This window comes from Elephas maximus, chromosome 17 (assembly GCF_024166365.1).
Source record: "Elephas maximus indicus isolate mEleMax1 chromosome 17, mEleMax1 primary haplotype, whole genome shotgun sequence".
NCBI classification, from domain to species: Eukaryota; Metazoa; Chordata; class Mammalia; order Proboscidea; family Elephantidae; genus Elephas; species Elephas maximus.
In genome coordinates, this window is record NC_064835.1 from 26,953,047 (window position 1) to 26,978,986 (window position 25,940).

Sequence of the window (25,940 nt, forward strand, 5' to 3'; positions counted from 1 at the left end):
ATCAGCGCCTGATCTCTAAAATCTATATGATTCTGTCAAAATTCAACCACAAAAAGACAAACAACTCAATCAAGAAGTGGGCAAAGGATATGAACACACACTTCACTAAAGAAGATATTCAGGCAGCCAACAGATACATGAGAAAATGCTCTCGATCATTAGCCATTAGAGAAATGCAAATTAAAACTACGATGAGATTCCATCTCACACCAGCAAGGCTGGCATTAATCCAAAAAACACAAAATAATAAATGTTGGAGAGGCTGCGGAGAGATTGGAACTCTTATACACTGCTGGTGGGAACGTAAAACGGTACAACCACTTTGGAAATCTATCTGGCGTTATCTTAAACAGAAATAGAACTACCATACAACCCAGAAATCCCACTCCTAGGAATATACCCTAGAGATACAAGAGCCTTCACACAAACAGATATATGCACACCCATGTTTATTGCAGCTCTGTTTACAATAGCAAAAAGCTGGAACCAACCAAGGTGTCCATCAACAGATGAATGGGTAAATAAATTGTGGTATATTCACACAATGGAATACTATGCATCGATAAAGAACAGTGACAAATCTGTGAAACATTTCATAACATGGAGGAACCTGGAAGGCATTATGCTGAGCGAAATCAGTCAGAGGCAAAAGGACAAATATTGTATAAGACCACTATTATAAGATCTTGAGAAATAGTATAAACTGAGAAGAACACATACTTTTGTGGTTATGAGGAGGGGAGGGAGGGAGGGAGGGAGAGGGTTTTTTACTGGTTAATTAGTAGATAAGAATTGCTTTAGGTGAAGGGAAGGACAATACTCAATACATGGAAGGTCAGCTCAATTGGACTGGACCAAAAGCAAAGAAGTTTCCGGGATAAAATGAATGCTTCAAAGCTCAGCGGAGCAAGCGCGGGGGTCTGGGGAATATGGTTTGCGGGGACTTCTAAGTCAATTGGCAAAGTAATTCTATTATGAAAACATTCTGCATCCCACAATGTGGCGTCTGGGGTCTTAAATGCTAACAAGCAGCCATCTAACATGCATCAATTGGTCTCAACCCACCTGGAGCAAAGGAGAATGAAGAACACCAAGGTCACATGACAACTAAGAGCCCAAGAGACAGAAAGGGCCACATGAACCAGAGACTTACATCATCCTGAGACCAGAAGAACTAGTTGGTGCCCCGCCACAATCGATGACTGCCCTGACAGGGAGCACAACAGAGAACCCCTGAGGGAGCAGGAGATCAGTGGGATGCAGACCCCAAATTCTCATAAAAAGACCATACTTAATGGTCTGACTGAGACTAGAGGAATCCCGGCGGTCATGGTCCCCAAACCTTCTGTTGGCACAGGACAGGAACCATCCCGAAGACAACTCATCAGACATGAAAGGGACAGGACAGTAGGTGGGAGAAAGATGCTGATGAAGAGTGAGCTATTGTATCAGGTGGACACTTGAGACTGTGTTGGCATCTCCTGTCTGGAGGGGGGATGGGAGGATAGAGAGAGTTGGAAGCTGGCAAAATTGTTACGAAAGGAGAGACTGGAAGGGCTGACTCATTAGGGGGAGAGCAAGTGGGAGTACGGAGTAAGGTGTATATAAACTTATATGTGACAGTCTGACTTGATTTGTAAACGTTCACTTGAAGCTCAATAAAAGTTAATAAAAAAAATAGTAATACATATTTCACAAACTTGGAGGGCTTATCTCTTTTATTTTGTTCAAGAAACTATTCAAGGCCCCGTGTCTTATTTTTAGAAATTTTAGTCCCTCCTTTTTGAAGCCTCTTCACCCTTGATTGCTCAATAAACTGGAGGTTCACATCTTAAACCTAAGAGTGCAGTTTCCTCCCCAATACAAAATGGAGGAAAAGCAGAATCTGATCATTTCATTAATGCTGACATTTTCTACTATGATGATGTAGCATAGTCCAGCAGACAGAGGTGATGGCCTGGTTTGTTCAGATCCCTGAGGGCAGCCCAGTGGGTACTCATGCTTTGGTTCTCAGATTACAGCCCTTCTAGCTCACAGTCACACACTCAGCCATTGTTCCCCAAAGCTCAATTACATCCCTGGGTAGCTCCATCCTGAGGAACATCTAAAACCAGCCGTATGGTGTGCCATTACAAGTGCTCTCTTACAAGCATTAGACCCTTGCCCTGGACTCAGATGCGCTCTTTTTGCAAACCAATTTTATTTCAGTTGCCTTATTGCCCTTCCTTGTCTCTGAACCTTTGTTAGCCTCTACAACAGAGGCGTATACCCAAGCAATCTTCTTCACTCAATGACAGATGACTTATGCCAATGCTTTCAAGGTTGCGACATTCTCTAATCTCCACTCACGTCTGGGCAGTTATCCCTCTTCCAAGGTCTTGCTGCCACTAGAGACTTGTGCTAGCTAAACACAAGTCTCTAATATCTACTGGGCCCCATCCCCCAGTCTTTATTTCCACCACCACCCCCCACCCCACGCCTCAGGCTTAGGGAAAAAAAAATTAACATTCCCCCAGGATTCCATCTGTTCATTCTTCTATTCCACTCAAAACTCCAGCCTCCAACCCCTTCCCTCTTTAAACAAAGCCATCCTGCTTAGGGGATTATCAGAGGACCCAGAATTAATGCAAAGACTTACCTTCTTTGTCCTGGAAAGGAGGCCAAAAGAGAAAAAGATACCAGTTGTGTTTTTCAATAATCCTTCGTTATATAATAACACAGGTGAGGAATGTGCTTCTTGGTTCAATAAAGTGTAGAAGATCAAATGGGTGACACCTGCCCAAAAGCAAAAAGGAGATGGCAGGAAGGGCCAGGAAAACTGGACAAATGGACACAGGAACCCAGGGTGTAAAGGGAAAAGGGGAGAGTGCTGACACATTGCGGGAATTGCAAACAATGTCACAAAATAATTTGTGTATTAATTTTTTTTTAATGAGAAACTTAATTTGCACTGTATACGTTCACCTAAAGCACAATAAAATTTTGAAAAAAAGAAAAAAGCCTATGGAGCAGTTGGAAACCTTGGTGGCATAGTGGTTAAGTGCTACAGCTGCTAACCGAAGGGTTGGCAGTTCGAATCCCCCAGGCGCTCCTTGGAAACTCTATGGGGCAGTTCTACTCTGTCCTATAGGGTCACTACAGGGTCACTATGAGTCGGAATGGACTTGGTGGCAGTGGGTTTGGTTTTGGTTATGGAGCAGTTCTGCTCTGTAACGCATGGGGCCGCCATGAGTCAGAATAAAAAAATAATAATTGTCTGTATACAGGTAAAGTGATTTATCACAGTGCTTTCCATATGTGGAAACCCTGGTGGCATAGTGGTTAAGTGCTACAGCTGCTAACCAAAGGGTCAGTAGTTCAAATCCACCAGGCTCTCCTTGGAAACTCTATGGGGCAGTTCTACTCTGTCCTATAGGGTCACTATGAGTCAGAATCGACTGGATGGCACTGGGTTTGGTTTTGTTTTTTGGTTTGGTTTGCATATAGTCACTTCACACACACACACACACACATCTAGTAGTAGTGGTGATATTTTTGTACAGGGAGAAGAAAAGTTGGGATGGAATGGATGTGATTAGCATAGCAACAATTTGTATGAGTAACACTTTATAAGCTTTTAACACTTTATAAGCACTTATTTGGTTTTTGTCTTGTCTCTCTGGCTGCTCCTTCTCAGTCTTTTGTTGGTAACTCTTCAACTCCTGACCACTAACTGCTAAAGTGCCTACAGGCTCAGTTCTTAGGCCCCTTTTCTACACTCATTGATATCATCTGGTATCATGGCATTAAAAGCCATCCACATACTGATTACTCCCCAATATAAATCTCCAAATTAGACCTCCCATACCTCACCCCACCCCCCACCTATGAATTTGTATATTCAGCTGCCTACTTAACATCCCTATTTGGATGTCTACACACATCTCAAATGTAACAGGTCCCAAACTGGACTCCTGATATTTTCCCCCAAAATCTTCAGTTTCCTCAGTGTTTCCCATTTCATAAAATGGCCATTGCATTCTTCTAGTTCCTTAGGCCAAAAACCTAGAAGTCATCCTTAACTCCTCTTTTTCTCTCACACCCTATATACAATCTTTCAGCAAAACCTGTGGGTTCTAGCAGTAAAATCTACCCAGAATATGACCACTTCTCACTATTCCAGTGTTACCACCTCGGTCCTAGTTCCCATCATCTCCTCTGAATTATTGCAGTAGTCTCCATATAGGTCAGTTATTGCCACAATAATATTGCACAGCCCATCCAAAGTCAGTGATTTTAAACATTTATTCCCTTTTCAGGGGTCTGTGAGTCAGTTACAGTTTAGCTGAGCTAGGCTGGACTCCAGGGCAAGGATAGAGCTGCTCTAAGTTGAGGGTTTGTAGGTTAGCTGGGGAAGCTCTGCTTCAAGCTGAGGGCCCAAGGGTCAACCATAGTACCTCTGTTTCACACATGCCATTTGGAGCCCACACTGAAGGGTGCTACCCAGGGCATGTGCTTTTCACAGTGGTCACAGAAGCACAAAGGGAAAATCCAACATGCAAGAACATTCATGCTTTTGCTCATGTCACAGCCACTGACATCCCATTGACCAAAGAAAGTCATTTGACCAAACCGAAAATCAAGAGAGTGAGAAAATACACTCTGCTCATAATGAGGTCACATCAGGAAGGGCCTCAATGTATGTATAATACTACTACCCAAACCCATTAAACCCATTGCCATCGAGTCATTTCCAACTCATAACGACCCTATAGGACAGAGTAGAACCACCCCATAGAGTTTCCAAGGAGTGCCTGGTGGATTTGAACTGCTGACCTCTGGGTTAGCAGGCATAGTTCTTAACCACTATGCCACCAGGGCTTCCACACTACTACAGGGTAGTGAAAAATTTGAACCAATAATTCAGTCTACCACAGCCTTCCCTCTTAGTCACAGTTATTCACATCCCTCCCACATGCAAAATACATTCACTCCTGTCCCAATACGCCTAAAAGTTGTATCAACTTGAAGTCCAAGATCTCAGGCTCTATATCAGGTCCAGATAAGGCTCCCCATGCAGAGACCTATGAATTAAAAGAGCAAGTATCTTAGTCTCACACACATAACATACAAAAATTAATTAACCAAGGGACAATTATAACCACAAAAAAAATCTTCATTCAGAAAAAATTTTTGGCTACAAAATCCAATCAGAATCTAATCTCTAAAATCTACAGGATACTGCAAAACCTCAACAACAAAAAGACAACCCAATTAAAAAATGGGCAAAGGATATGACCAAGCACTTCACCAAAGAAGACATTCAGGCAGCTAACAGATACATGAAGAAATGCTCACAATCATTAGCCATTAGAGAAATGCAAATCAGAACTACGATGAGATACCATCTTACCCCAACAAGGCTAGCAATAATACAAAAAGCACAAAATAATAAATATTGGAGAGGTTGTGGAGAGACTGGAACACTTATATACTGCTGGTGGGAATGTAAAATGGTACAACCACATTGGAAATCGATTTGGCACTTCCTTAAAAAACTAGAAATAGAATGTACCATATGATCCAGCAATCCCACTCCTTGGAATATATCCTAGAGAAATAAGAGCCTTTACACGAACAGATATATACACACCCATGTTCATCGCAGCACTGTCGCGATAGCAAAAAGATGGAAACAATCTAGGTGCCCATCAACAGACAAATGGATAAACAAATTATGGTATATTCACACAATGGAATACTACGCAAAGATAAAGAACAACAATGAACCTGGGAAACATCTCATAACATGGATGAATCTGGAAGGCATTATGCTGAGTGAAATTAGTCAGTCACAAAACAACAAATATTGTATGAGACCGCTATTATAGGAACTCAAGAAACAGTTTAAACACAGAAGGAAACATTCTTTGATGGTTATGAGGGTGGAGAGGGAGGAGGGGGTAATCACTAACTAGGTAGTAGATAAGAATTATCTCAGGTGAAGGGAAGGACAACACACAATACAGGGGAAGTCAGCACAACTGGACTAAACCAAAAGCTAAGAAGTTTCCCGAATACAACCAAGCACTTCGAGGGACAGAGTAGCAGGGGTGGGGGATGCATATCTGACTTGATCTCCAGTAAGTGCAGTCAAGTGAAATGACCAGGGTTTGGGCTCCTATGGACTTGGACATTGGAGATCAATTAAAGGACAAAAAGCAGTATCTAAGGCTTTCGGACGCAACGCTCTCTATACAAAATATAGCAACTCACCCTTCTGTCTTTCAACAGTAGAACCTATGGGAATTTGTTTAGATTAGGTGTGAAATGGCTTATTCTACTTTCATTGGAACAAGATAACAAGAGAGCAAAATCTCAGAACTACAAGCCATCATTCCCCAGGATATGAACTTCTCAGCTGGCTCCTGTTCGTTTCACCTCTGGTTCTTGGGACTTGAGCTAGCAGCTTACCTGCTGATCTTAGGATTTGTCAGCCTCTGCAGACTGTTAGTCAATGGCCTACCAGCTTACCTGGCAATCTTAGGATTTATCAGCCTACGCAGCCTGTGAGTCATAGGCCTTATGTCTGATGTCTGAGCTGCTGGTCTTGGGTTCACCAGCCCCTGCAGCTACATGAGTCAGAAGAAGCCTCTAGCCTGACCCACGGACTTGAGACTTTCCATCCTCTACAACTGCATGAGCTGTTTCCTTGATATAAATCTGACAGCATGTATATCTTGATTATAATTGACATCTGGAGTCCATCCTGTCTTAGTCTCCTTTTACAAAACTATTTGCAGAGATGTCGTTTGATTTGGAGTCCCTCGGTAGTGCAAACTGTTAATGTGTTTGGCTTCTGACCAAATGGTTGGTGGCTCAAGTCCACCCAGAGGCACCTTAGAAAAATGGCCTGGAGATCTACCTCCAAAAGATCAGCCACTGAAAACCCTATGGAATACATTTCTATGCTGACACACATGGGGTTGACATGAGTCGGCATAGACTCGATGGCAAGTGGCTTTTTGACTTAGGGTTTTTCTGATTTCAATAAGTATATTGAGGTTAAGTGACCTGGATAGGGGCAGGAGAATTATAGACAACTTATTACATTCAAATGAACAAAATTACATATTTAAACGATCTTAAAGAAGTTATTTGTACTCACTTATGTTATTTGCCTTGAGCCATGACTACAGCATGAAACAAAAAATAGGAACTTGAGGTTTCAGCTGTGACGTGTACAATCTTAATCAGACTTCGCACAGATGAAATTCTATGGTAATAAATCACAATGTTTTGTTTAGAAAAAAAAAATAAGGTAGGTATGGTGGGGCAAAATCAGTCCTCCTTAGCCCCCAGCCCTCAGCTGCCAAGGTCAAATAGAAATCACAACGAAATGGCCTGGAGAAATGTTTAGTTAGTCAATTGAGCAGAAACCTTGTGATTTCCAAAGCCAATTAGACTGGAAAAATATGGGAAATAGTAAAAGTCGAATGAAAATTTGGAATATTTAAAGAAATTTTATTTCAATTAGTTATGTTTTATGGTATACAGGCTTAAAATAATTTCTAAGATCTTTTAGGTAACTTATTGATGTTAAATTGAATCTGCTTCAAAGACAAAGGTTCAGTCTGTCATTAGAATAAGATTCCTGAGTGGGAAACCGAGCCACATGGCTTTAAGAAAAAAAGCTAAAGTTTTTATTTTAAGATCTTTGGGTTAAATAACTAAAGTGTTGTTTCGTGGTGACTTATGATAAACTCCTGACAAGTTTGAAAGCCACGAAAATTTTTGTAAAGAGAAAGTGCGAAAAAGGTTTATTTAACATGTTATAAATTACATGGGACGTGTTGTTAAAATCATGAGAAGTGCCTGATTCTTTCTCTTTGGGTTAAAATTTATATGTTAGTATTTCCTGTTGTGTTTTTGCCTAATATTAGACAACGAATGCATAATATGTCATCTTAATTGCTAACTTGGTTGCAAATATATTTATTTATTTTTGAATCTACCACCATTGAAGCCAATAGTTTGATTGGAGAATTCACATCATTTATGCATGAAGTTATTTTTGTTGCTGTTCAGGTATTTGGAGACTTGATGGTCTTGGTATATTCTTGATATATCCTGACTATATGGTATTACGTTTCAAGGTTGTTATGTGTTACATGTGAAGTTCTTTAAAAATATGGTTCTAAAACTTTTTTTTTTAACTGATTTTATTTGGCCTTTGCGTTGTGCTTGTAATTAATTTCTATCAGGTCTTTCACCATTAAGAATTAGGTTTATAAATTAATCATAAAAAAAAGTTTTTTTCTTATAAGTTTTGTCACCTACAGATAAATTTTTATTTTCTGAAAACATTTGACCAGAATATCTCTACAACAACAACAAAAAAGATGGACTTTATTGGACTTAGGAAAGAGACTGTGACTAGACTCCATCAAAATTTCCAAAGTTCTTATGCAAATGCTGATGGGTTCACAGATTGCGGTTGATCCAGTATCACATGGGACAGAAGTTAACTACATAAGGCTGAGTAGACGATATGATACCATGGGTTTTATGTGGGAATATTCCTGATTTTTAAGGCTTTTCTTTCTAGAAATAAATGCTTTAAGGTCCTACTTTCTGGAAATAAGAAACCATATTCCTCTTTTCTCCAAAATTATCTAACTAGTGGGTTCTGATATTTTAACTCTTGAATTAACAATCTTAAGCTTGGCAGAATGTAGTTGTTGCCGATCCACATGAAAAGCAGTTACTGATGCTGCTTATGCAGAAACAAACACTTCATGAGATTTGTTTCTTTGGTTCAAAGACCTTAGGGTCATGGTTTCATTGGTTATTTCAGACAATTGGCCTAATGTTAGTGTTCTCATCCTACCTCCTAATTTGCTGTATGGTGTCTGAGATCTTAAAAACAGACAGTAATTGAGCATTTTTTATCAAAGATTCTCTAACAGGATCATGATCCAAAAGAGAAAACCATGAGAGAGTTCTATGTAATTCTCCAGAATCCAGATTTCTGGCTTTCATAGAGCTTGTAGCAACCCACAGAGGCCATCGCCTTTGGGTGTACTTTTGAGCCTCGAGCTTTAAAAAAATAATAATAATAATTCCTGAAGCCACTTTGAGGTAAACAATTGTCCAAATAAACTAACAAGACTATTTTTGCTCTGGGTGTTGTACTTTTTTTCAGAAGAATTCAGTCTGTTTTGAGAGACTGACTCCCAAGATAAGTAAATAGAGTTATGTTTAGGGTAAATCAGTAATCAGTTTAATCAGTCTTCAAGACAATGTTGTATAAAATACCTGTAAAAAAAAAAAATTTTTTTTTTAATGTTTATAAGCAAACTCTTACCTTCTTGCTATACAGAAAATTACGTATCTTAAGAAAACCAGGTTCTCAGAGGAGATCAATCTCATGAGTCAGACTCCATTTTGTCTTAGATTCCACTTCTGCTTCTGAGAAAGTGACCCATGACTGTTAATAGGTAAACCGAGGAGGGGCAGCTTGCCCTCAGGAAGAACATAAGTATGTTTTGGACAGATTAACTGGAGACCTCCAAAAGGAGAAGTCCATCCTGTATTATCTTAAAAAAAAAAAAAAATCGTCTGCTATTTGTATTATCTTGCTAATCATTAATTCTCTAATGAAAACTTAGTTGTCATATGTAAGTTTTTCTATATTGTCCATTTTCTCTGGACAAACTTTGTGTGTTCCTTCTAGACACGTTTTTTTATGTGATATATTCACCTATACTAGTTTAGATGATCTCTTTCCAACTGATAGTGAATTTATGTAGACAATTTCTTGTTCAAATTCCTGATAAATGCATAGATAGTACACTTTGGGAACTTCAAGATTATCTTTAGATATCCACAGTAGTTATTAGAAAGGTAATGTTAAATTTGTTACCCATTGTAAAACAAGAGTCAGAAAAAAAAAAAAAAAGCCCATTGGTCCAACACTCAGGGTATAGTGGGTAATTTTAACTCCTATTTACAATATATTTGAATTGGAGTAATCTTTAAGAAATTTATCAATCAAAAAAAAAATTTTTTTTTTTTTATGGGACAAATAGCAGACGAAGTTGTTAGTGGGATGGAAACACAACAGTGGTCTCTGGCCTCATTAAGCCAAGGTGACATGACATAACAGAATAGCCTTAGATTTTTATTTATTGGTCCAAGAAAACGATAGTCTGTGCTGTAACAAATACCTCTTGTTAAATAACACAAGCAAAGTAGAACACATAGAATTGGACAACAAGCTACTTGGTTACACACTGTAACATGCTTACAAACACCAGGTTTATTGGGTGGATTGGTTACTATCAAGAGTAAGTACATGAGCTAGGTCACTATTGCAAGGGATAGTCCGGATAGTAATAGACATAATAAAGTTTATCCTCTATTGTCTTACACGCTTAAAAGGCAAAAAAAAAAAAAAAAAAGCCTTGGGCTAAAATATTGATGTACATTGAGTCTGCAGTTGGTGAGAACTTTGCTCTTACTTAAGATCCTGGTGAAGAACCTGATGGTATCCAGTGGAAAGCCAGCACCGTGAGTTGAAAAAGCCTACAGTGGCCACCATCTAGGAGCTCAAGTAAGTCCAGGTATTGATCATAGATGTGTTCCCTGTCCCTGAGCATAGAGACTGTAACACAGCTGGAGCTGGGCTCGCAATGACTCACAAGGACTCACAAAGACACATCAACTAAGCCCTGAGATAAAGACAATAGATGAGACAATCCTGAAAATTATCTTTTAAAGAACTTTTCACATAAAGCCAATCAAACAAAACGCAAAAGACTTTCCACTCTTATCTTTTTTCTATTAGCATTTAGTAAATAGAAAATTTGTTGGACCAAGAAAACCGCCAAAATCCTGACAAACTGCCAGCCAATAATGCAGTCCCTGGAATTGATCCAGAGTGGGACTAGTATTCAAAGGAGGACATGAGTCGGCTGAGGCATTATAGAAAGTGCCTAATAATAGGCCTTAAAACTGGTTTACAAAAACAGAAAAACCTCTCAAAAATTTATGAAGTAATCCAGGGACCTAAAGAAAGCCCCTCTGAAGTTCTTGAAAGAATTTTTTGGGCCTGCTGGAGACACACTGACATAGCTCCTGAAATTACTGAAAATCAACAAATGGTTAATATCATCTTCATAAGACAAAGCTCTATAGATATCCAAAAAAAAAAAAAACTCCAGAAATTGGGTGCAGGACCAGATTGCAGTTGGTGAGATAGTCACCTACATAAAGTCACGGGGATGGGCAGTAAACAAGGATAATATAGGGTCCTGGCTTGTTGGTCAAGCACTTGAGTGTGTTATCTGGTCGGGTAAGACGGGAGTAATGTCTGAAGCAGTGATAAGTTCTGCCCAGAAACTGTGAAACAACCACAAGCATTTGTCGGGCTCCTAAGATATTGGTGCTCCTTCATACCCCATGTAGCCCACAGCCCACGGCCCCTATACAGGTTAGTGATGAAAAAGTGAGGCTAAAGTAAACAAAAAGATCGGATGAGAAAGTGATACAGGAGGATACAGGAGAAGAGGATGAGTGAGAGAGACAAAGATTAGAGAGAGAGAGCTAGAAGGTGAGACTGGGAAGAGTTCTAGGAAGTGAGGATGTAAGAGGGAGAGAGCCCATAAGAAAAGAGACAGAGACAGAGAATGTAAAGAAAAGAACAGTGTGAGATTGAGAAACAAAAGAGGGGGAGGCCAAGATATTTGGTGGACAGTGTGGGAGGCACTCCCCTCTACTACCTGGTTTATACCCTTCTTAAGCCCCTAGTTGCTATATTTCTACTTCTGATTTTTGGGCCTTGTCTCCTCAAGCTTCTGATAAAGTTTGTGTCCTCTAGGTTACAACAATTCCAATATGATGCAGGGTTTCCAGCCCTTTCCTGAAAGTGAGACCACCAGTCCTTACAAAGCTTTAGATCAGATAGGGAGAGATTTCTACTCTGCTAGGCAGGCCAACAACCCAGTGTCAGCCTGAAGAAGTTACAGAAGAGACCTCCGCCCCTACACCCTCATAAAGAATCATGAGTATGAAATCTGTCAGGGGGGATTGAGACAAATAGGGTTAACTGTGCCAGGTGGCTGAACAAAAGAGGTGTTAAAAGATTATCATCTAGAAGTTAGGTAAACAGGAACCACACCCTGTCGTGAGACAGATAGGGTTAACTGTGCTGGTGGAAAAGAGCTTTTAAAAGATTACCATCTTGAAGCCGGGTAAACAAGAACCCACTCTGTCAACATGAGATAAGATTGAAACAACCCATGAATTTCTATCTCCTTCTTAATGTTTTTCTAGTCTCCTCCTTTACAGTCTTCGCATGCCAGAAGAACAAAGTGTTACTGCGTTTAACCTTCCTTGAGAGCTCTTAGCTCTCCGAAAACAGCGATGTAGTGCTGAAGATCAAGTGTGCTTGCGCTATATCCCATAATAAGTGATGCCAAGGGCTGCTGAGAGGACTCCATCTTGAGTATCAGCGGATTCCATCTTAGATTCCAGATGCAGGGGCAACCTAATTAACATACACTACCATTCTGAGAAGTACCCGCCCCTTGAAAGAAGCCCACTAAACATTCATTACTCTATTGTCTCCACTGAACCCATATAAGCCCTAGCCTTGCTTCCCTTTTCGAGTCAGTCTTTTGGAGAGGCTTAGATCCTCGCTAACTCCTTTTGCTTGACTCAAGCAAAATATAGCTTGCTGAAAATAAAGCTTGTCTTTCGCCTGTATTCTTACTTGGGAAAAGACAAGGACCCTTTGTGTCAGATTGGCAACTGGTAACAATTCAAAAAAAGAAATAATGGAAGCAAATAGCAGTTACTGGCTCGTAACTATTATGAAATCTCACTGAGCAAAAGTTGTCGGGTCCCTCTATTTGGGCAGATGGGTGAGAGAGGGGGCATGGGACTAAGACAGGGAGCAAAGGCCCTGAGATTGGAGGCTGTCCATTTGAGAAATAGCGAAGAGATTGGTGTGGTTAGAGGAGAAGCAAGTAAAAGAGAAATAGACTATACTATCAGGGAGGTGATAAGGGGTTGGGTGTGGAACCTAGGGACTTAATTAAGACAAGGAACAGAGGGGCCCTCAAATCTGCAAATAAAGTAACAAGAAATGGGCCACTGTACAGAAACAAAGCTGTTCCCCAGAACAATGGGGCAGGGTATCTAAAAATAGCCCACAAACTTCTTTAAAGTTGCCTTTTAGAAGCAGCTGGAGAAAACCAGGCCCAGGGACATGCACAGAACATCCACCTGTGACCACTGTGTGACCTTCCACCAGCGGCGGTGAGGGGCTACAGCCTCAGCTGGGGAATCAAACCCAGGGAGCAAGAGACTGTGCAGGCGCAACACCCCATAATAAGTCCTGCTATGAATCCCAGAGGCCTCCAGGACAGAAGCCATCTTGGAAAGTTGCTGCGCCCCCCACCTCACCTTAATTAACATATCCCTGCCCGTGCCTATGAATAAACATGAATCTTTTCCCACCCAAGAACTTTTAAAAACTCAGGCCCATCTTTTGCTCTGTGAGACGGGAGTATGTGTTGCTCTAGGCCCTCCTCATCTCTGCTTGCAAGCCTCTTCAATAAAGCTTTGCTCGTGTGGAAAACTACGTGCCTTACCTGCTCATTCTTGACCAGTGAAAGGCAAGAACCTTATTCTGGTAACAGAATGTTCCATACATTAATTAGGCATTTGTTCTGCTCCTTAAGAATGACTCCCCAGTCTATTGTTTTCCACAGCTGTTGGCTCTACCCTCTGGGAACATTCCTTTTCCATCATCCTCCTTAGTCACTCAGGGAGAGGACATAGGTGAATACACCCTCCTTGGTGGCAAGTGGGTTTCTCAGCCTGTTTCCTACCTGTAGAAATTTGAAAGCCAAAGGGACTCTTTATATCTTGCATAGCCTCCATCTCTTTTAGTTGTTGGTTGTGCTTTAGCCAATACAGTTCTCTTCAAAATGTTTGGATTTTCTATATATTTGACTGCAGTCAACTCTATGTGCCAAAAGCCACACCCATAATTTTTTCTTTGCCTCTCTCTCTGACTCTGTGACTCTGTTGCTCTCTGTCTCTCTGCCTCCCTCTCTCTATTTAATTCTATTACATAAGAGAAAAGAATTGGAACCAATATTTCAGTTTACTAAAACCTCCTAGCTGTCCTAACTGGTCCCCCTGATTCTACCTTTTCCCCCCTCAGCACAGCAGCCAGAGTATCCTATTATAATTTAAGTCACATCATGTCACTGCTCTACTTCAACCTCCCCCCTTCTACCACCAATGGCTTCTCATTTCACTCAGAATAAAAGCTCAAGTCTTCATCTGACCTACAAAGCCTTGTGCAGGTCTTACTTCCTGTTACCTCTCTGGCCTTATCTCACTTGCTTGTTCAGCTCCAGCTGCACTGGCCTCAAAGCTCTTCCACAGACTCCAGGCAGGCTCCAACCCCAGGGATTTTCAGGTATTGTTCCCTCTGTCTGGAATGCTTTTCCCCAGATATTTGACTACTTGCTCCCTCATCTCCTTCAGGTCTTTATTCAATGAGCAAAAGTCAATGAGGCCTTTCCTATACCCTCCTACAGATTTAAAAAAAAAAAAAAAAGACACTCCCTTTTCCTCTTCTGTTCTTTATTTTTCTCCTTGCTTCTGAATACCATCCAATATATCTTGTTTACTGCCTGTTCCCCCACTAGAATGTATGCTCTAGGTTAGAGATTTGCTATTTGGTCATTGCCTAGTGTCCTTTTTACATGCAGCAGGAAAGAGTCAATCATGTCTAATGGCGCACACAGAAGTGGTAGAAGCCCTGGCAAATATCTCCCGTCATCTGATTAGCTTTGATTGGGTTATACAGCCATTCCTGAACCAATCTCTGAGGTCCAAGAAATTAAATACACTAATCAGCTTATACCTATCACCATCAGAACCCGCCCCTGGAGTTGGGGATCAATTCTGCCCAAACAACCTTGCTAGAAGTAGAGGAAGTTTGAAGTTCCCTGCAAGAAATAGGTTAATGTTGTCAGGAGGAAGAGAGACTGGATGTTGGGCAAACAAACAACAAATATCCAGCACAATACTTTAATCATCACATAGCTTCTCGCTACACTGCACGGTTTATGAAATTATTTTTCAAAACAAAAGGTTTGGGAAGTATCAGGAATGAAAGGAAAATATTAAAATAGTATATAAGGGGATAATAGACAGGAAATGTGGAGCTTTAGGTAGCTTGCCACATGAATCGCAATGTCAGTGGTGCCCTTTGGAGTTGTGCAATGCTAAAAGATTCTTCCAAAAGAAAGAGCTTCAGAGTCTAGGAGAATATGAAAAATCATATGAGGGACAGCCCAAAACCAAAACCGAACCCACTGCCATCAAGTCGATTCCGACTCATAGCGACCCTATAGGACAGAGAACTGCCCCATAGAGTTTCCAAGGAGCGCCTGGTGGATTCAAACTCCCAACCTTTTGGTTAGCAGCCATAACACTTAACCACTACACCACCAGGCTTTCCCTAAGGGAGAGAAGACAAACTGTTTTTAAAATACATGCAAAATTTTGCTTGACAGGATGCCAAGTGTGAGAGTTTGTGAACACAGATTTTTCATAAGACATTCCTATGAACAGTGTACCTATAGCAAAGGAGTACTCCATCAACATTGTCAACTAGTTCTTTTTAATAAATATAAATCCAGTGTAGTCTGGTCTGACACGCTCTCCATTTTACGTGTAAGATGGGGCTCAGTCAAACCGTGTCTCTGTGAGACAGAGATGAAACCAGGATAAGGACCTAAATTACTGCTGTCGTTCTGCCATGAAACGTATGATACCATTCGCTTTTCTTGTTCTAAAGCAAACTAAACAGTGACTTCCCTAAAGCTGCCCTCTAAATCTCAAAACAACTTGAGTTTTCTAACATTTGGACACATTTTGGCTGATACTATATTGTCTTCAAACTTTGGGTTTTTTCCCATGAAGTTATTCCCAGCTCTTGCTTTTCTGGCTTTTGGTTTTTGTTTTTTTTTGGGGGGAGGGATGGATATCGGAACCAGGTATTAATTTCCTACCTGTAAGCCTCTTGACTTGAGGATATTTTTAAGGAGTGGGTTAAACATAAACATAAGGAGTTTTACCTCTTCCTTTTTAGTCTGTTTTTTCTCTCCCATGTATGTATCATGAACATACAATGATGATCCATTTGTATCACTTTATGATGTTGATAAACTCATTTCCAATCTGAAATGCTTCTTACAAATATAGCTTCTGGGATTGACAATGATTTATGCCTGGGAGGCTCTCGGAAGAGACTGAACACACAGAATACAATATTTCAAAATGTGTGATTATTTTTGTGAATGAAATGTGTTTAGGAGTAAGCAGCCTCTGTTACGTAAAGCCAGAAAAAGAAAAGCCTATTGTGTAATGACGTTATTGTAACTAAAATCTCAAGAGCCGCCACATTCATTACACATACCTTAACAAAGGATAGTCAACACTCCAAGACCAGCAGGTCACCAAGAGAACTGTATAAATATTCTCTCCCAAGGGAGTCAGATAGATATAATATGGAAGATGTGAAAAGTTGGTATCATCCTATCCCTGAAGATACACTCCTATCTCAGATGGCTTCTGACCAATAACTAAGGCATTTACTTCATTGAAATTAATTTACTCAGAAGAGGAACAGTTTGAAAAACAAGCTGCCAATTTGATAAGCCAAGCATTAAACCCAATTTTGGAAGCTATAAGAAAAACTTATTTTTGAGATCCTTGAAACAATAGGAAATGTGCTTGCCTGGAGACTCAATAACGATTGGTTTGGTAGGGAAATGATCACTGTAGTGCTATGTCACTAATGAGTTTAGAGTTCACTTGCTTTTAGATTGTTTGGGTAAAGTACTGGATGCTGTGGTGTGCTGCCTAACTCCTATCCCCTTTCATACTAAAGTATAGCACTCCCTCAGCCTTTGGGAATGTTGACTGCTGGTGGCCCATCAATGCTACCCTTTCTAGGAATTGCCATTAGCATTAGGGAGCTGCTTCACACTAGACTGCACCCTCCCTCAAGGTAGCCCTCACCCAATGACTAGATAATCCAGTGGAACAAGGGCTTTGCCCTTGCCTCAAATTGAGAAAACTCTGCAGGGCCATCCCAGCTCTCGGCCACAGGATTGCAACTTTATCATAGTTCAGCTTCATCCTCTATCCAGTCCTGGGTCCCTCTCATCCTAACAGATGTTGCCCCTGAAAAAAAAAAAAAAAAAAAAAACCTGTTATCGAGTTGAGTCGGACTCATAGCAACCCTACAGGACAGAGTAGAACTGCCCCATAGAGTTAACGAGGAGCACCTGGTGGATTTGAACTGCCAACCTTTTGGTTAGCCACCGTAGCACTTAACGAATATGCCACCAGGGTTTCCTGTTGCTCCTACCTGTATTCAAACTCTGTCTCAGAAACTATTCCCAGGGAACTTGGCCTATTACGTGTAAATTGCAAATATCTGACATACGTCCATTGTAAAAAAACCCTTCACTTCCTCTAATGTCATTTGTATAAGAACTCAGTGATAGGTGTATCTGCTGATCAGGGGTTAATCTACACATAAAAATATACATTTTTGTTTCTGAATTAATTATAATTACCAAAATTCCAAATAGTAACAACTATTGAGTGCCTGATATATGCAGGACTTGCCATCTTTTCCCAGTCCCTGACATAGCTACATATTCCTAATTTTGCTAGAAAATACATACCTGAATCAAGAAGGGGAGAGAAAATTAGAATGGAAGAGCTGATACTGAGGGCTTAGAATCGATTACTGGGTATTAAAAGGGAAAAGAGTAGCAATGGTGACTTGTTTGACACTTTGGATCTCCTATCAGAGCTTCTGGGTGTGGCCATTTCTTGACAGCATCACTTCCACCTTCCTTCTTTCTACTAACCCATTGCCGTGGAGTCAATTTCAACTCACAGCTTCCAGACTAGGATGGTTCATCTCATTGTGCCTGGGACTCCCATGAGTCAGGCCAACTCCCCAGCAGTTAACAGCAACAATTAACTCTCAACAGAGTGATTTTGCCCCCTCAAAGGACATTTGGAAACCTGGTGGCATAGTGGTTAAGAGCTACAGCTGCCAATCAAAAGGTTGGCAGTTCGAATCCACCAGGCACTCCTCGGAAACCATATGGGGCAGTTCTACTCTGTCCTATAGGGTCACTATGAGTTGGAATCGACTTGAAGGCAACAGATTTGGTTTTTTATGTTTGTTTTAAAGGGCATTTGGCAATATGAGTTGGAATCGACTTGACAGCAACAGGAACAGGAAGAGACATTTTTGGGTGAGGTAGTGGGGGAAGTGCTACTGGTGTCCAGTGGGTAGAAGCCAGAGATGCTGCTTAACATCCTACAATACACAGGACAGATCCTCCCTGCCCCCAACAAAGAATAATCCAACTCAAATGTCACTCCACTAGTGTCAAGGTTATCCCCCGAATTAGGCACAAAAATGTCACGTAGTCCACGGTTCGAAGCCTTGGTGGTGCAGTGGTTAAGAACTTGGCTGCTAACCAAAAGTTCAAATCCACCAGCCGCTCCTTGGAAACCCTGTGGAGCAGTTCTACTCTGCCGTATAGGGTCGCTATGAGTCGGAATCAACTGGTTGGCAACAGATTTGGTTTTGTAAGCCAGCAGGAAGTAGGGCAAAAAGACAGAAAGGCATCTGTTTTTTTAGTTTTTTAATTTCCACTTGTACGAGCCAACTAATCCCCTTTATTTTTGATAGTTTTCAGTAACCTGTGTTAAGAAAATCGTAGTAGGACCAAAAAGGAGTCACTCTGCTAAACCCTAGGTCAGCAAACCAAAAAACTAAGTTTCTATTGCTTGTGACTGCGCAACTCTCCAAGAAACAGAAGCCTAAGCTAACCAATTAGGCCTTGCCTGCTCAACTCAACCTCGTTCAAAAATTTCTCCTTTATCCCAAATAAGGAAAGAAAACGCCCACCAGCCAATCCAAAATTGCCTAGTATAGCTTCCTTGTTCCTGTGTGCCTGTTGCCTATAAGACTCTTCAACTTTGTACTGTTTTTCGGAGCTCCTTTCTACTTTTAGAATGGATGCTATCCGATTCATGAATTGCTGGATAAAGCCAGTAAGATCTTAACTAATTGGTGTCTTTGAAAATGTTTTCTTTTAACACCTGTAGCAAAGAGTACAGACCTGAAAACTCTATGGAGCAGTTCTAATCTGCCCTTTAGAGTAGCTGGTCAGCAACAGGTTTAGTTTTTTTTCATTTTAACAAAGAGTTCTAACTGACATTCTTCTAAACCCACGAGTCCTGGGCCAAAAGAATGGAAAGAAAGAAATGTAGATATGAAGAAAAAGAAAAGAGAGGAAAGGTCACAAGATAGCAACTAAAGGGAACAATAGCCAGAGCTGGATATGCAAAGAGGGACAACAAGCTGCTCTTCACCAATTAGGTCTTTTTGACATACCAGCTGGGAGTCACTAAAATTAACATTGCTGGCGATGAGGGGTAGCCCTGGTGGTGCAGTGATTAAGAGATCAGCTGCTAACCAAAAGGTTCAACAGTTTGAATCCACCAGCCACTCCCTGGAAACCCTATGGGGCAGTTCTACTTTGTCCTATAGGGTCACTACGAGTCAGAATGGACTCAAAGGCAGTGGGTTTTTTTTTTTTCTTTTTTTTTTTTTTTGATTTTGAGGATGAAAGAGGTATGTAAATCATGGTCCTTTCCTCAAGGGAACAAAGACATTCACCAAGGTGGTAAGACTGATATTCTCGAAAAGCATACAAGAGAGACAGAAAAAGGATTTTTAAAATGTAACACGAAAAGCACAAGCCGTAAAAGAAACGTATGATAAATATGATCACATTAAAATGTAAAACTTTCATATATCAAAAAACACCACCAGCAAAGTGAAAAACACAGCACAGAATGAGAGGAGAAATTTACAATTCAAAATGCATAAAACCAAGAAAGTATTAGCATTCAGAATATAAACTCCTACTCTGTAGAAAAATTTTGCATGGGAATGGTAAACACTAAATTCATGATAATGGTTACTGTTAGGAAGGAAGGGAGAATAGGGTTGGGCAAAGGAGCCCAAGAATCTCCGCTATAATAGATACAGATACAGAGAGATAGCAATAGACAGAGATAGATATAAACAAACAAAAAAAAAAACTAATTGCCATTCCGACTCATGACAACCCTGTAGGACAGAGTTGAACTGCCCCATATGGTTTCCAAAGAGCAGCCTATGGGTTCAAACCACTGTAAATCAAAAGATTTACAACAAAGCTCTTAACCACTGCGCCACCAGAGCTCCAGATATAGATATAGACATAGACATAGATAATGTTTTATTTCTTTAAAAGAAAAAAAGGTCTGAAGTAAATAAGACACTTTTGAGATTTAATGAAGCTGGGTGGTAGGGGGAAACCCTGGTGGTAGGGGGAAACTCTGGTGGCGTAGTAGTTAAGTGCTACAGCTGCTAACCAAGAGGTCAGCAGTTTGAATCCGCCAGGTGCTCCCTGGAAACTCTATGGGGCAGTTCTACTCTGTCCTATAGGGTTGCTATGAGTCGGAATCGACTCGACAGCAGTGGGTTTGGTGGGTTTTGGGTGGTAGGGACATGACTATTTTTTATATTATCCTCTATTCTTATCTGTAAATTTTGAAGATGTTTAACCAATTTTAAGAATTCCTGAAAATCAATAAAAAGGAAAAATTAGACATATGAGCAAAAGAGGACACCTAAGTCCAATAAACGTATTAAAATATGTACAACCTCTCCAATAATAAGGGAAATATAAGTCAAACAGTGTTGCTCTTGTTGTTGTTAGGTGTTGTCAAGTCCGTCGGTTCCAACTCATAGCAAGCCTATGTACAACAGAACAAAGCACTGCCCTGTCCTGCACCATCCTCACAATCAATAGCGAGATACAATTTTTCACCCATAGACTGGCAAAATTAATAAGTCTGGCAATACTAAGTGGATGAGGATCTGGAAAAACTGGAACTCACTTAGACTGCCCTTGGGAGTGTAGATTATCACACGCTTAATCCGTGGTATCATTTAAAGTTGATTTTGGATATGGTAATTTTGCTGGAACAAAACACCCCAATCCCTGGAAGCTATTTTTTACAGATATTATCCTAACAAATTCTTTTCTATCTCCATTCCTATCACTAACGATAACAAGAAGCAATTTGACTTCAAGTGGCAGGAACGACAGTACACTTATGCTGTTTTACCTCAGGCTATGTCAATGTCCCTGCTCTTTATCATAATCTGAAGAGAACGTGATTGTCCTGATATAGAACACCATATAGGCCCATTACACCGATAATGTTATACTAATTGGACCTAATAGGCAGGAATAATCATAGATCCTTAATACGACATACGTACACCAGAGGGTAGGAGATGAGTCCCTTGAAAATTTGTGAGGTTCATAACGGTCTAGTGGTCTGGTTCGTGTAAAGAGATCTTTTCTATAGTGAAAGACAATTGGTTGCACCTTGTACCTCCTCCCCACAATGAAAAGAGTACAGTGCTTGGCAAGCTTCTTTGGATTTTATAGGCAACGTATACCATGTATGAGAGTGTGGCTCCTACCCATTTATCAGGAAGCACATAATAAGGCTGTCAGTTTTGAGTGGGATCCAGAGCAAGGAAAAGACTTTGCAAAAGGTCCAGCTGCCAAGCAAGCTATCCTGCCACTTTTAATTGTGCAGGACTCTAATCAAGTGTGGAAACCCTGGTGGCGTAGTGGCTAAGAGCTATGGCTGCTAACCAAAAGGTCAGCAGTTCAAATACACCAGGTACTCCTTGGAAACCCTATGGGGCAGTTAGTTCTACTCTGTCCTATACTATGAGTTGGACTCGTCGGCAATGGGTTATTTTTTGTTTTTGTTTTTGGTCTGATCAAGCGTAAGTGAATGGGGCAGGTAGCGCATTTGTGAGGGTTTTCTCATACAGCTGTGGTCAAGGAAAGCTTCTTGGGGGAAGAAGAAGTAGGAGATCATGTGTTGGAAAGGAAGGGTGAGTCCATTCCAGTCAGGGAAAACAGGTAATAGGCTTATGTGTCTCCATTTAGCCTTGTTTCAAAAATCCCCATCTCAGGAAGAAGTATCATTCCTACATTAGAGAAGTCATATGAAGCTAAGAATTACCTGCCCTCTGGTGACACACCCAGGAGTAGGGACCACGGGCTTGCGTTTACCCAAGTTCTTCAAACCCCACTGTAACAGTCTGAGTGTTTCAAAGTAAGTCTTTGCTGCCACCACCGTCAGTGGCTGAGATGATAGTGGAAGGTGACCCAAAATGAGGAAAGAGGTGCTATCCCTGGGTGGAGTGCCTGCAGAGTGTAAATGGAATAGTGACTATGACCACTCATACCTGATACACCCAAGGATGGTAAGAAAATATTAAGTATTTTCCATTCTGTAACAGCCACAGTCCTCTGAACAACGGACTCCTTCCCAGGGGTAGGCTATGGCTATCTAAAGGTGGCTTCTCTCTGGGACTCTTCCCTAACAGTCCTCAAATTGGCACTCCGGGGACAGAGTAAGAAGAGCAGTAGAAAAGGTTTCCCTGTCTAGTTTTGCCTTACCTGTGGCTTTGCCAAGATTGGAAATAAATGTCACCATGAACCATCTCTGTGACAGCTGTGAGGAGGCAGGAGCCAGGAGAGCCTCTGAATCATCAGAGAATCATCGGTCTCCTTGGCCAGACCATCAGAAAGGAATCTTCAGACCCAGGCTGAAGTCCATCCACCAAACCTCTCCTGGCATTGCTTCCATCTCTCCAGGCGAGAAATTGCTTGGCAAGTGAGTGTCTGTCAATCAGAGAGGCCCGCAATGGTTGAGGAGGCTGGGCGAAGAGCAGAGTAAATATTTGGCGAAGTGTGTTGCCAGGAGTGGGAATGGAGAAGAGAATGATTCAGAAAGCAACATGGAGGTCCAGGCAGCCAGAGGATTATTTTTGCTCCTTTCCCTGTGTAAAAGGGAACGGGCTTTCAAATACCCGGCTGCAGAAAATGCCGCTCTCCCCCTCGGCTAACGAAGCTTCCAGCTCCTCCTGGAGAAGCCAGCGCACTTGGGGAGGAAGGAGCGAGGCGTGGGGGCAGCCCGGGGGCGACAGTGGCTGCAGCGGCGTGTCAAGAGTCAGGCTCCCAGGCAGGAAGGATGGCAGCGCCGCCCACACGTGCGGGGAGCTGTTCCGGGACCGAGATGTTGCAGGGGGAGCTGGAGGCAGCATAATGATTTGTTTCTCCTTAACCGCACAGTTGTTAGTGTTGTTTTTATTGTGGTTTAGAACTTGGCAGCATTCTCCCTGCTCCGCTGTGCTCACCTGCTGCTGGTTCCAGAGCAGCTCTCGCGACAGCCCCTTCCCAGCAGCCTCCCCCAAGGCCAAGGCCCCCAGGCCGGCCTCCTGGGCCGTCTGCCCTTCCTCCTCCTGGTCCCTGGGAGTGTGCATTAAGGAGGGAGCAGGAGAGATGCTAAGGCACTAATTGTATTAATGAAAACGGCGAACACACATCCTTTCCATCTGGCAGAGGCTGTTAGGTATGCAATTACCCGCTACAGGAGAGAGTAAAACATTTGTCAGGTTTAGCAATACAATTAATATCCCCAATTATTGGAATCTCAGTAATGAGAGGAATACAAATTGCCCATCCTGGTTTCAAGTGGGAGAACCTGTTACAGAAAACCCAAAGTACCATTTTTTGCTAAGTACAGAAACCTCCACCACCTAGACAGGCCATGTTCTGCATCTGAAGATTCGGGGTAGTGATGCTGGATATTCTGTCCTTATTCTTGGTGACTCGAAGCCTGACTCGGCAGAATGGGGCTGCGTGCGTGGGAATGTCCATCTGGAGACCTTGCTCCCAGGATTCCAGAGAGCTCCAGACCGTCCTCAGACCCAGATGTTAAGATGGCCAAGAACCCCCACGCACCCCCAGACCATCCAGTCCCTTCTCCCATTCCATCCGCCCTACTTTCCAGGGTTCCTTAAGCAAGCAGTTGTAGCCCACTTAGAGGCGGTCAGGTATTTCTGCAATTTCCGACATTTCTTTCCTTCACGAGATTTGTATATAGCAAAAGCTGGCTTTGCTTTAGGCAGAGCATATGCTTCGTATTTATTGGAATAAGTTTTTGAGTTCCTTAGCATTCTGTTCACTGATATTCCGTGTGTTAAAAATATCCCTGCTTTTCCCCCTGACACTCAGTAGTAGGCAGCCACACTTTTCCTCTATAGTTTTTCAGGGTAGAAACTAGTACCTATTCTCCACAGCCCCGGAGAGTATGCTATACCTTGTGAGCTGATGACCTGATTTCCCATCCTTGAAGAGAAACACCATTCTCTTACTTTCCACCAGCTTCACAGATAATGATGTCAGGCAGCCTGATTCCAGGGAGCAAAGACCCTTATTTAAAAAAAGAAAAAGCTACGGCAGGTATTTGTTTCCCTCCAAGGCAGTCTGGAATTCCTACTCCTCTTGAAGGTCTATGTGTTAGTGTAGGAGAGGATCTGAACACTTCGGTGATTGCAAATAAGCTCAGCAAGCACCCTCTGCCCCAGAAGGACTGGGCAATAACTGCCTTGGGATTGCACATCCGGCCCCGCCGTTCCGCCGCCTCTGTAGTTTCCCAGATATCTGATGTAGAGCCCTTCCCTGCTGAGCCCCTTCAGAGACATAGGTGGCTTCTACATACCTCAGCAACAGGAAAAGGGTTTTTGCAACAAGAGAGCAATGAATAAACCAGCACTAGAGCTCGATTGCTAACCAAAAGGTCCACAGTTCGAATGCACCAGCCACTCCTTGGAAAGCCTATGGGACAGTTCTACTCTGTCCTATAGGGACCAATTTGATGACAACAAGTTTGTCTATTTGTTTGTTTTTTAATCCACACTTGAAAAACAGAATTTGGGATTAAAATGGCAGAATCAATGTCCAAGCTCATTTCTATATGGGTTTGTGTGTGTGTGTGTGTGTGTGTGTGAGAGAGAGAGAGTCATTTATAACTAAGGGAAAATCGAACAACTATTTGTTGGAGACCTCATCTGAATATGCCCCTCATCTGTGCTGCTAGGAGAGCGGGATAGAGGATACAGCTACCAAGGCCAAGGTTGACAATCCACTTTACTGACCCCAACAGCTGCTCATGGATCTTCTGGGAAGGCCCTGCCCCTTCCCTCCCATACCCCCTCAATATCAGCTATAGGAATTACTGGAGCCTGTTGTCTTGTCTGAGCCGGGAAGCAGTCCAGGAGCTAGACTACAGGTCATGGCTTGGTAGGCCTATCAGCAGATCCCACTCTGGGCCTCCTGATCTATCTTCTCTGGGCCTGGCCTCAAGTAACTTCTGTACACAGACTCAACTTATGAACTAATTATGTTTTGAATATCCTCTTGTAGCTGGCTATCTGTAACTTAAGATGAATCTTCCCACACAAACAACACATTTGTTCATTCACTCAACAAATGTTTGTTGAGAGCCTACTATACATGCTGAGAATGCAATGATGAAAAGCAGACAGTTACCTTCTCAGACCAGCCCATAAAAACATATTTAAGGCAAACTAATTTTTTGTGTAGGAGAACTGCATTCTGAGCTCCACCTTGGTCTACCTAGATAATAACATTCTCTGGGCAATAGCAGTTGAAATGCCTACCTGGTCCCTGAGCAACTGCAATCACAAGTAAAAAACCAGTACTTGTTGAGTGCCTACTCTATGTCTGGCTTTGCTAGCCCTTTAAATACATTTGTGAGATATAACTCTATGAGAGAGATGCCAATGCTCCCATTTTACAGATACTCAGAGCTAAGTATGTTGCCTAATGTCATAAGTTAGCAACTGTCTTAATTATCTAAAGCTGCTATAACAGAAATACCAC

The 25,940-nt window shown here is 41.7% G+C and overlaps 1 long non-coding RNA gene across 1 annotated transcript in view; it reads right to left on the reverse strand.

Moving 5' to 3' along the window:
* LOC126060133 (uncharacterized) overlaps positions 1 to 23,131 on the reverse strand; it is a 34,682-nt gene extending 11,551 nt beyond the window's left edge. The window contains exons 1-2 of the long non-coding RNA XR_007513547.1: positions 22,650 to 23,131; positions 2,639 to 2,775 (exon numbers count right to left, since the gene is read on the reverse strand). This is a non-coding gene — a long non-coding RNA (uncharacterized LOC126060133). The remainder of the gene's footprint in view (positions 1 to 2,638; positions 2,776 to 22,649) is intronic.
* Between the last annotated feature and the right edge of the window lie 2,809 nt (positions 23,132 to 25,940).